The sequence below is a fragment of the Tachypleus tridentatus genome, chromosome 6 (assembly GCF_004210375.1).
Source record: "Tachypleus tridentatus isolate NWPU-2018 chromosome 6, ASM421037v1, whole genome shotgun sequence".
Lineage (NCBI taxonomy): Eukaryota > Metazoa > Arthropoda > Merostomata > Xiphosura > Limulidae > Tachypleus > Tachypleus tridentatus.
In genome coordinates this window covers 162,355,393-162,364,822 of record NC_134830.1, presented here as the reverse complement: position 1 = coordinate 162,364,822, position 9,430 = coordinate 162,355,393, and positions in this window count along the sequence as shown.

The following is a 9,430-nucleotide window of genomic DNA, read 5'->3' as shown; positions in this document are numbered from 1 at the left end:
TGATCGGAAATCCTACCCAAACTGGTATGATTGAGGCAGTAGACGTCGCAGTGGTGGTTTTATCCCGAAGGTGACGTAACCGGATGTTGCGATCTTGTGCGGGCGTGGTCACACGAGTTCTGCCAGATCGTGGACGGTCACGAGTTGATCCATGTTGTTGGTGACGAGTTCATAGCCTTGTGATGGTGCTTGGGTGGACATTCACAGCTCTGGCAACATCTGATCGAGATTCGCTTGCTTCCAAGCGACCAATGGCGTTGTTTTGTTGTGCTTCAGTCAATCTTGGCGTAACTGTATTGCATGTCGGTGACTTAACACTGAGCTATGGAAACCGAGAACCCGTCACTTTTATAGGGATTTTGCACATGTTGCACTTGCAGAACATGCAGATCTCTCAAACAAATCTATTGAACACGAATGCGTTTTGGCGAAAAATCCGATGTTTTCCTCCGTTTTCAAAGTGCACAACTTTTATTGTCATTTTGGTCTGACAATCAGTGCCTTAACACGTGTAACATCAAATACTCTGAGCTTGTAACGTTATTATATATATTTCTCTTTAAAATAACAAAAATATCCCTTTTGCGTTTATTGTTTTGAAGAGTATATTTTTCTCTTCAAACTCTGCTTTAGTAATCTGGGAACGTATAACAAAAACATGATGGGAGACTATATTTGGGGGCTGATACGTGAAAGTGATTTACATTACAGTCGTAAATCTCGAAAAACTACTCACTTCCAAACATTTTTGTATAACTTTAGTATAAATACATGTAAATCTTGATTCATATGTTGTTTTATTCAGACCTTATGTAAAAGCAAATGTGCAAATTTGCCCGTTTTTACATAGAAAATAGGTTAATTTCTAAATTTCATTATCCAGGTCACAAAAGCAAAGTTTGAAGGGAATAATGGCTATTATTTGTACTTTTACAACATAAGCAATTAAGAAATAACACACATTATCCAGGAACAAAATTTGTGTTACATAGTATTATCTATAGATCGACGCCAAAACACCAGAGAGAAAACTATAAGGAAGTTTATATTAACTCCATTAGAGGTTGGACACAAGTTCTAGAAAAGTAATTACCATATTTTACGCCTTGTAAGACGCTACATCGTGGAAGACGCCCCCTAATTTTGGAAAGACAATTCTAAAAAACAAAAATATTTTGACTCATCGACCAACACCTTGATGTAGCCTTGACCTTTTTCAACCTACTGAGTAAATACAGTCAAATACGTCATATTCTTCACAGTATATCGACAGTATTAGTTAAATTAAATGTTTTATGCTATTGAAAATACTTGTTATTGGTAAGTAATGAGATTACGATCTGTATGACAGGTTCTTTTGAGTTTACCCTAAGTTAAACTCTTGCCTTAACCCATCACTTTTGTCTTGGAAGAGTCATGGGGATTTTTCAGGCCTGTGAGTGGAAGATTACTCTGAAGAAGGCGAGGAGGAATACATGTAAATAGGTTGTCAACAAAACTTATTCCGTCCAGTGACAGATCTGCTTGAGAGTCGGATGTGTTCGTTATTTGGATAATCGTAAAGTATACGAAAGAAATACGGATCAAAATATATGCTTGGGGCTGTAACTCATCCTTCTGACTCGTGATAAGAAACAACACAACCTGCTGGTGGTTGAAGAAAATTAATGTCTGATCTGCCGAACCCTAACAACGTTGAAGGTATCCAACATTTCATGTTCAAGCTCCATGTAAATAACTTGCTGTGTCTTTTAGAGTAGAATAGGATAGCTAGAAATCGAACGTGCGGTGTTTAATATTAAAGAAATGATGAAAGCTGTGTTTGAGGTGCTCTCAATCAGTGTACTAATTGATAATTTACTGATAGTAATTAGTTGTTGTTTTTGAATTTCGCGCAAAGCTACTCGAGGGCTATCTGCGCTAGCCGTCCCTAATTTAGCAGTGTAAGACTACAGGGAAGGCAGCTAGTCATCACCACCCACCGCCAACTCTTGGGCTACTCTTTTACTAACGTACAGTGGGATTGATCGCACATTATAACGCCCCCACGGCTGAAAGGGCGAGCATGTTTGGTGTGACCGGAATTCGAACCCGCGACCCTCAGATTACGAGTCGAGTGCCTTAATCTCCTGGCCATACCGGGCCGATTACTTCATTTCGTGCCAATATTATGTTTGGGATCATGTTGCGTTGGGTTGGTTGGTTTTTAATATTGCGCAAAGCTACATGAAGGTTACCTGCGTTAAACGTGTCTAATTTAGCAGTGGTAGAATAGAAAGAAGGCAATACCACCTACCGCCAACTCTTGGGCTACTCTTTTACCAACGAATAGTGGGATTGACCGTCACATTATAACGCCCCCACGGCTGAAAGGGCGAGCATGTTTGGTGCAACCGGGATTCGAACCCGCGACCCTCGGATTACGAGTCGAACGCCTTAACACACTTGACCATGCAAGGCCTAGTAACTAGTAATTTATCTGTTCTATGTCGAAGATTTTGATAGTTTTAACAGTGAAATATATGAAGATAGATTCAGAGTTTTTCGACGTTGCGTTGTTTACGTTTTAAATCTTTTTCTCTAGCCCCCTAGTGGCACAGCAGTACGTTTGAGGTCTCACACCGCTAGAAACCAGGTTTCGCTACCCGTGGTGGCAGAACATAGATAGCCATATCTGTAACTTTGTGCTTAATTCTAGTAAAGCAAACTCTTCTTTGAGTCAGTTCTTTTTTTTAACTGTAAAATGTCTCGATTTAGTGACTTGTGTACTCCACTCGCCACTGTAAACCTGGTTTTAAAATAAATCTGTTGTAGACTGGATGTAACTCGAACTCCAAAAGATTAACCCACACTGCAGTCCATGTTTTTACAGCGAATAGGATAGTTATAAATAATTAAATACATTTATGTATTTGTACAAAAGAAAGTTAATTAATTTGGACAGTTGATCAGTTTTTAATCAGGGATCATAGGCACGTTCAATATTAATTCTTAAGTTTGTCGTGCATAATTATCTGTGCTCTACCCACCACGGGTATCGAAATCCGGATTTTAGCGTTGTTAGTCCGCAGACATACCGCTGAGCCACTGAGGGGCTCGTGCATAATTAAAATTTAAATTAATATTTGTAATCATTACTACGTTTTCGCTTAGAAGTCATGTGATGAAATTGTTCTTATTTCTAGTGTGATGAATGTTGTTTGTTTTGTTTTGGAGCAAAGCCACATTGGGTAATTTGCTGTGTTCACTGTTGAGAATCGAACCCTAAATTTTACCGTTGTAAGTCCGTAAACTTACCGATAAATGACGTATTTCTAATATATAAAATACTTTTTAAACTTAGATATCTCAGCCATATGCTAATATATTTGTTAGCATATTTTAGATTCTTATTAAATGTTTCTTGAAAAAAAAAACCCATAAACCCAGCATGGTGGGTTAAGGCGTTCGACGCGTAATTCGAGGGTCGCGGGTTCGAATCCCGGTCGCACCAAATATGCTTGACCTTTCAGTCGTGGGGCGTTATAATGTGACGGCCAATTCCACTATTCGTTGGTAAAATAATAGCTACACGAGGATTCAGTGATGTCGAGATAACCCACTTATAGAGAAATATATATGCAGAAACGGCTCAACCCAAACGAGCCGTTTTTGCATATATATTTCTCTACACGAGGATTGTCTGCGCTAGCCGTCCCTAATTTAGCGGTGTAAGACTAGAAAGAAGGCAGCTAGTCATCACCACCCACCGCTAACTCTTGGGCTACTGTTTCACCAACAAATAGTGGGATTGACCGTCACATTATAACTCCCCCACGACTGAAAGGGCGAGCATGTTTGGTGCGACGGGGATTCGAAACCGCGACCCTCAGATTACGAGTCGAACGCCTTAAAGCAATGGAAACGACTGTAGTTTTTATAACGCGTTCAGGACCGAATGTTGTAAAAGTTTTAAGTGTATTAAATATCGAACCTTGGACGTGTCGATTCACATTCTGATACACTAATATCTAGGCCACGACTGATATTTAAAATGAAGAGCGCCGAGTTAATACAATATCGATGTTATAAAATCAAATATTATACATTTTTATTTTTATGTTACACCCCATAAAATACGGTGTAGAGTTCTTAGAAGAAAAATAATTTCTATTCTATCTGTTTTACAAAATTCGAAAAAAAATGTATCATTTTAGACAAGTTATTGATTCGAATTTGCGTTGAAATTACGTAACTAACACAAAAAATAAGGTATTGACCCTTCACCTCCCCAAATGAAATACATAAAATTAATTTCTTGTTTCTTTTACAACTACATAGTGAGGAACGCGAATGTGATTAGGAACATTGGAACGTAGCTCGGCATGGCTAGGTGGTTCGGGCGTTCGACTCGTAATCTGAGGGTCGCGGGTTCGAATCTCCGTGACACCAAACAGTCTCACCTTTTCAGCCGTGGGGGCGTTATAATGTTACGGTCAACCCCACTATTCATTTATAAAAGAGTAGCGCAAGAGAATGGTCGGTAGGTGGTTATGATTAGTTGCCTTTCCCTCTAGTCTTACACTACTGGCCCGGCATGGCCAAGCGTGTTAAGGCGTGCAACTCATAATCCGAGGGTCACGGGTTCGAATCCCCATCGCATCAAACATACTCGCCCTTTCAGCCGTGAGAGCGTCATAAAGTTACGGTCAATCCCACTATTCGTTGGTAAAAGAGTAGCCCAAGAGTTGGCGGTGGGTGGTTATGACTAGCTGCCTTCCCTCTAGTCTTACACTGCTAAATTAGGGACGGCTAGCGCAGATAGCCCTCGAGTAGCTTTGCGCGAAATTAAAAAAACAATCCAAACCAATATGACTCGTCTTTATTGAAAAAAAGGTATATATGTATGCAAATACGAAATAGTGCGTGAAACAACAGTCATTTAAATTCTTTTTAGTTAACAAAACTCATTTTTAATAACATCCAGAGATTATTTTTCTCTCGTTCTAACCGACGTAATTTTGACTTTTATTGAAGAAAGGGCAAATATGGTGCATTTTTCTAAATTGTGTGTGAAACGCTACACACATATATATATAGAAACAAAGAGAAAGCAAATCTAATTTCTTCTAATGACATCCGGAGATTCCTCTGCAGATAAACCCAATATATCTTATTCCTATCCTCGTATATAGTTACTAACAGTCATTTTTATTACTCACTTTGGGTTTTCTGAAATCGAAAGGAAGAATTCTCATCGTGTTCCGCGTATTTCATTACAGGATTTGAGGCCGTTGCTAGAAATACATTATTGTAGTTTGAGAAATCTCCGAAGAAGTAACGTATGCTTATCGAATTTGCTCTCCCATAATGACGTCGTTTTGGATCAGGGTTTTCTACTGCGTGAAAAGATAGCATTGTTAGACCAAGACGACAGGGGAAATGCATTAAGAATTTAAGTTATAGATTTATCATGTTGCTGCTATTGTTAAAAAAACTCGGATGGTGTTGTACTCAGTTAACGTTACAGAATTGACACTTTCCAACAATGCTTTTCAGTGTTCAGTTTTGTTAAATCAGGGGTTACCAAACTTTTTAGACCTGCGGAGCTTTACATCAGAAAGAAAAAAACATTCCGGAGTCTTAATAAAAAAATACACTGAAAATAAAAACAATCAGTCACTAGCACCAGATAAAGTTTACCTCAAGCTTTTAGAATATAAATTTATTAAAAATATCATTGTTTAAAGAAAAAAATTACTTTTCAAAAATTTCTGCTGCAAAATTTATATTAGTAAAAGTTTAGTTATTTATTTGTTAGTGGCTCGAATAGGGTTGCCTTTGTTCATAAAGTGGTTCAATATTTGGAATTATGGTTGTTACCTGTAAACGCAAATCATCTTCAATATTTATCCTGTTTCTAAACTTGGTCTTTGTAACTGTATACAGTGAAAATGTTTGTGAGTCATCTTCAATATTTAGCCTGTTTCTAAACTTGGTCTTTGTAGCTGTATACAGTGAAAATGTTTGTGAGTCATCTTCAATATTTAGCCTGTTTCTAAACTTGGTCTTTGTAGCTGTATACAGTGAAAATGTTTGTGAGTCGTCTTCAATATTTAGCCTGTTTCTAAACTTGGTCTTTGTAGCTGTATACAGTGAAAATGTTTGTGAGTCATCTTCAATATTTAGCCTGTTTCTAAACTTGGTCTTTGTAGCTGTATACAGTGAAAATGTTTGTGAGTCGTCTTCAATATTTAGCCTGTTTCTAAACTTGGTCTTTGTAGCTGTATAGAGTGAAAATGTTTGTGAGTCATCTTCAATATTTAGCCTGTTTCTAAACTTGGTCTTTGTAGCTGTATAGAGTGAAAATGTTTGTGAGTCATCTTCAATATTTAGCCTGTTTCTAAGCTTGGTCTTTGTAGCTGTAAACAGTGAAAATGTTTGTGAGTCATCTTCAATATTTAGCCTGTTTCTAAACTTGGTCTTTGTAGCTGTATACAGTGAAAATGTTTGTGAATCATCTTCAATATGTAGCCTGTTTCTAAACTTGGTCTTTGTAGCTGTATACAGTGAAAATGTTTGTGAGTCATCTTCAATATTTAGCCTGTTTCTAAACTTGGTCTTTGTAGCTGTATACAGTGAAAGTGTTTGTGAGTCATCTTCAATATTTAGCCTGTTTCTAAACTTGGTCTTTGTAGCTGTATACAGTGAAAATGTTTGTGAGTCGTCTTCAATATTTAGCCTGTTTCTAAACTTGGTCTTTGTAGCTGTATACAGTGAAAATGTTTGTGAGTCGTCTTCAATATTTAGCCTGTTTCTAAACTTGGTCTTTGTAGCTGTATACAGTGAAAATGTTTGTGAGTCATCTTCAATATTTAGCCTGTTTCTAAACTTGGTCTTTGTAGCTGTATAGAGTGAAAATGTTTGTGAGTCATCTTCAATATTTAGCCTGTTTTTAAACTTGGTCTTTGTAGCTGTAAACAGTGAAAATGTTTGTGAGTCATCTTCAATATTTAGCCTGTTTCTATACTTGGTCTCTGTAGCTGTATACAGTGAAAATGTTTGAGTCATCTTCAATATTTAGCCTGTTTCTAAACTTGGTCTTTGTAGCTGTATACAGTGAAAATGTTTGTGAGTCATCTTCAATATTTAGCCTGTTTCTAAACTTGGTCTTTGTAGCTGTATACAGTGAAAGTGTTTGTGAGTCATCTTCAATATTTAGCCTGTTTCTAAACTTGGTCTTTGTAGCTGTATACAGTGAAAATGTTTGTGAGTCGTCTTCAATATTTAGCCTGTTTCTAAACTTGGTCTTTGTAGCTGTATACAGTGAAAATGTTTGTGAGTCGTCTTCAATATTTAGCCTGTTTCTAAACTTGGTCTTTGTAGCTGTATACAGTGAAAATGTTTGTGAGTCATCTTCAATATTTAGCCTGTTTCTAAACTTGGTCTTTGTAGCTGTATAGAGTGAAAATGTTTGTGAGTCATCTTCAATATTTAGCCTGTTTTTAAACTTGGTCTTTGTAGCTGTAAACAGTGAAAATGTTTGTGAGTCATCTTCAATATTTAGCCTGTTTCTATACTTGGTCTCTGTAGCTGTATACAGTGAAAATGTTTGAGTCATCTTCAATATTTAGCCTGTTTCTAAACTTGGTCTTTGTAGCTGTATACAGTGAAAATGTTTGTGAGTCATCTTCAATATTTAGCCTGTTTCTATACTTGGTCTTTGTAGCTGTATACAGTGAAAATGTTTGTGAGTCATCTTCAATATTTAGCCTGTTTCTAAACTTGGTCTCTGTAGCTGTATACAGTGAAAATGTTTGTGAGTCATCTTCAATATTTAGCCTGTTTCTATACTTGGTCTCTGTAGCTGTATACAGTGAAAATGTTTGAGTCATCTTCAATATTTAGCCTGTTTCTAAACTTGGTCTTTGTAGCTGTATACAGTGAAAATGTTTGTGAGTCATCTTCAATATTTAGCCTGTTTCTATACTTGGTCTTTGTAGCTGTATACAGTGAAAATGTTTGTGAGTCATCTTCAATATTTAGCCTGTTTCTAAACTTGGTCTCTGTAGCTGTATACAGTGAAAATGTTTGTGAGTCATCTTCAATATTTAGCCTGTTTCTAAACTTGGTCTTTGTAGCTGTATACAGTGAAAATGTTTGTGAGTCATCTTCAATATTTAGTCTGTTTCTAAACTTGGTCTTTGTAGCTGTATACAGTGAAAATGTTTGTGAGTCATCTTCAATATTTAGCCTGTTTCTATACTTGGTCTTTGTAGCTGTATACAGTGAAAATGTTTGTGAGTCATCTTCAATATTTAGCCTGTTTCTAAACTTGGTCTTTGTAGCTGTATACAGTGAAAATGTTTGTGAGTCATCTTCAATATTTAGCCTGTTTCTATACTTGGTCTCTGTAGCTGTATACAGTGAAAATGTTTGCTCACAAAGATATGTTGTTGGAAAACACATCGAAATTTTCCAAGCTCTGTTACTAATTTCACGGTATTCCACAGCCATTTGAATCCAGAACTGTGTAATTTCTTCTTGCTGAAATGTTGTTTTTAGGGTGTAATCAGTTGAAATTACTATAAGCTGTTCTTTCTCTTTCAAAGGAAAATCGTTGGAATTTGCAGAGTCAACAAAGGGATTTTGAATCCACAGTAATTTTTCTGAATGAGGAAGGAAGTACTCCCCAGTAGTTCTACACAAATCAGATATGTTATGCAAGACTGAAACCTTTGCATTTAAATTTAAGCAAATTTCGTTCATAAGTAAAAAAAACCAAAAAAACACTGACATTTTAGAAGAAATCAAGTTCTTCCATCGGTATACATTCACCCTGAAGTGTTAGCTTATGTTGAAGCGCTTTCATTTTACTGTGAGCTTTGAAGTACGTTACCCTGGTGCTCTACATTATAACATTCACTTCATTTAGATAGGCGATTACGTCCGAAAGGTAAGCCTCTTTCTGTATCCAGCATTTGTCCCGTAATTTGTATGCAAGTTCAAAATGGCATTTAGATAAAAAGAAACCTATCTCCTCGCGCAGTTCATAAAACCGAGCGAACACTTTTCCCCAAGAAAGCCATCGGACTTCAACATGAAGCAGCAAATGTTTACACAAACTTTCCATATCCTCACAGAGTAAACTGAAGATCCTCACATTGAGTGGTCTTGATTTTATAAAATTAACTATTTTTGTGACATCACCCAATGTTTCTTAAGTCTTCTGGTATTCGTTTCATTTTAAGTGCATGACGATGAAGACAGCAGTGGATACTCTCGATGTCCGGGTTTTTTTCTTTTTTATGTGTGCCACTGCACCTGAAAATTTCCCGTTATAACTGCAGCCCCATCAATGCAAATACTTGAGAAACGTTACCATTGAATCTCATGTTCTTTCATAAATAAATCGATCAGTTTAAATATTTCTTCGCCTATTGTTTGAGTA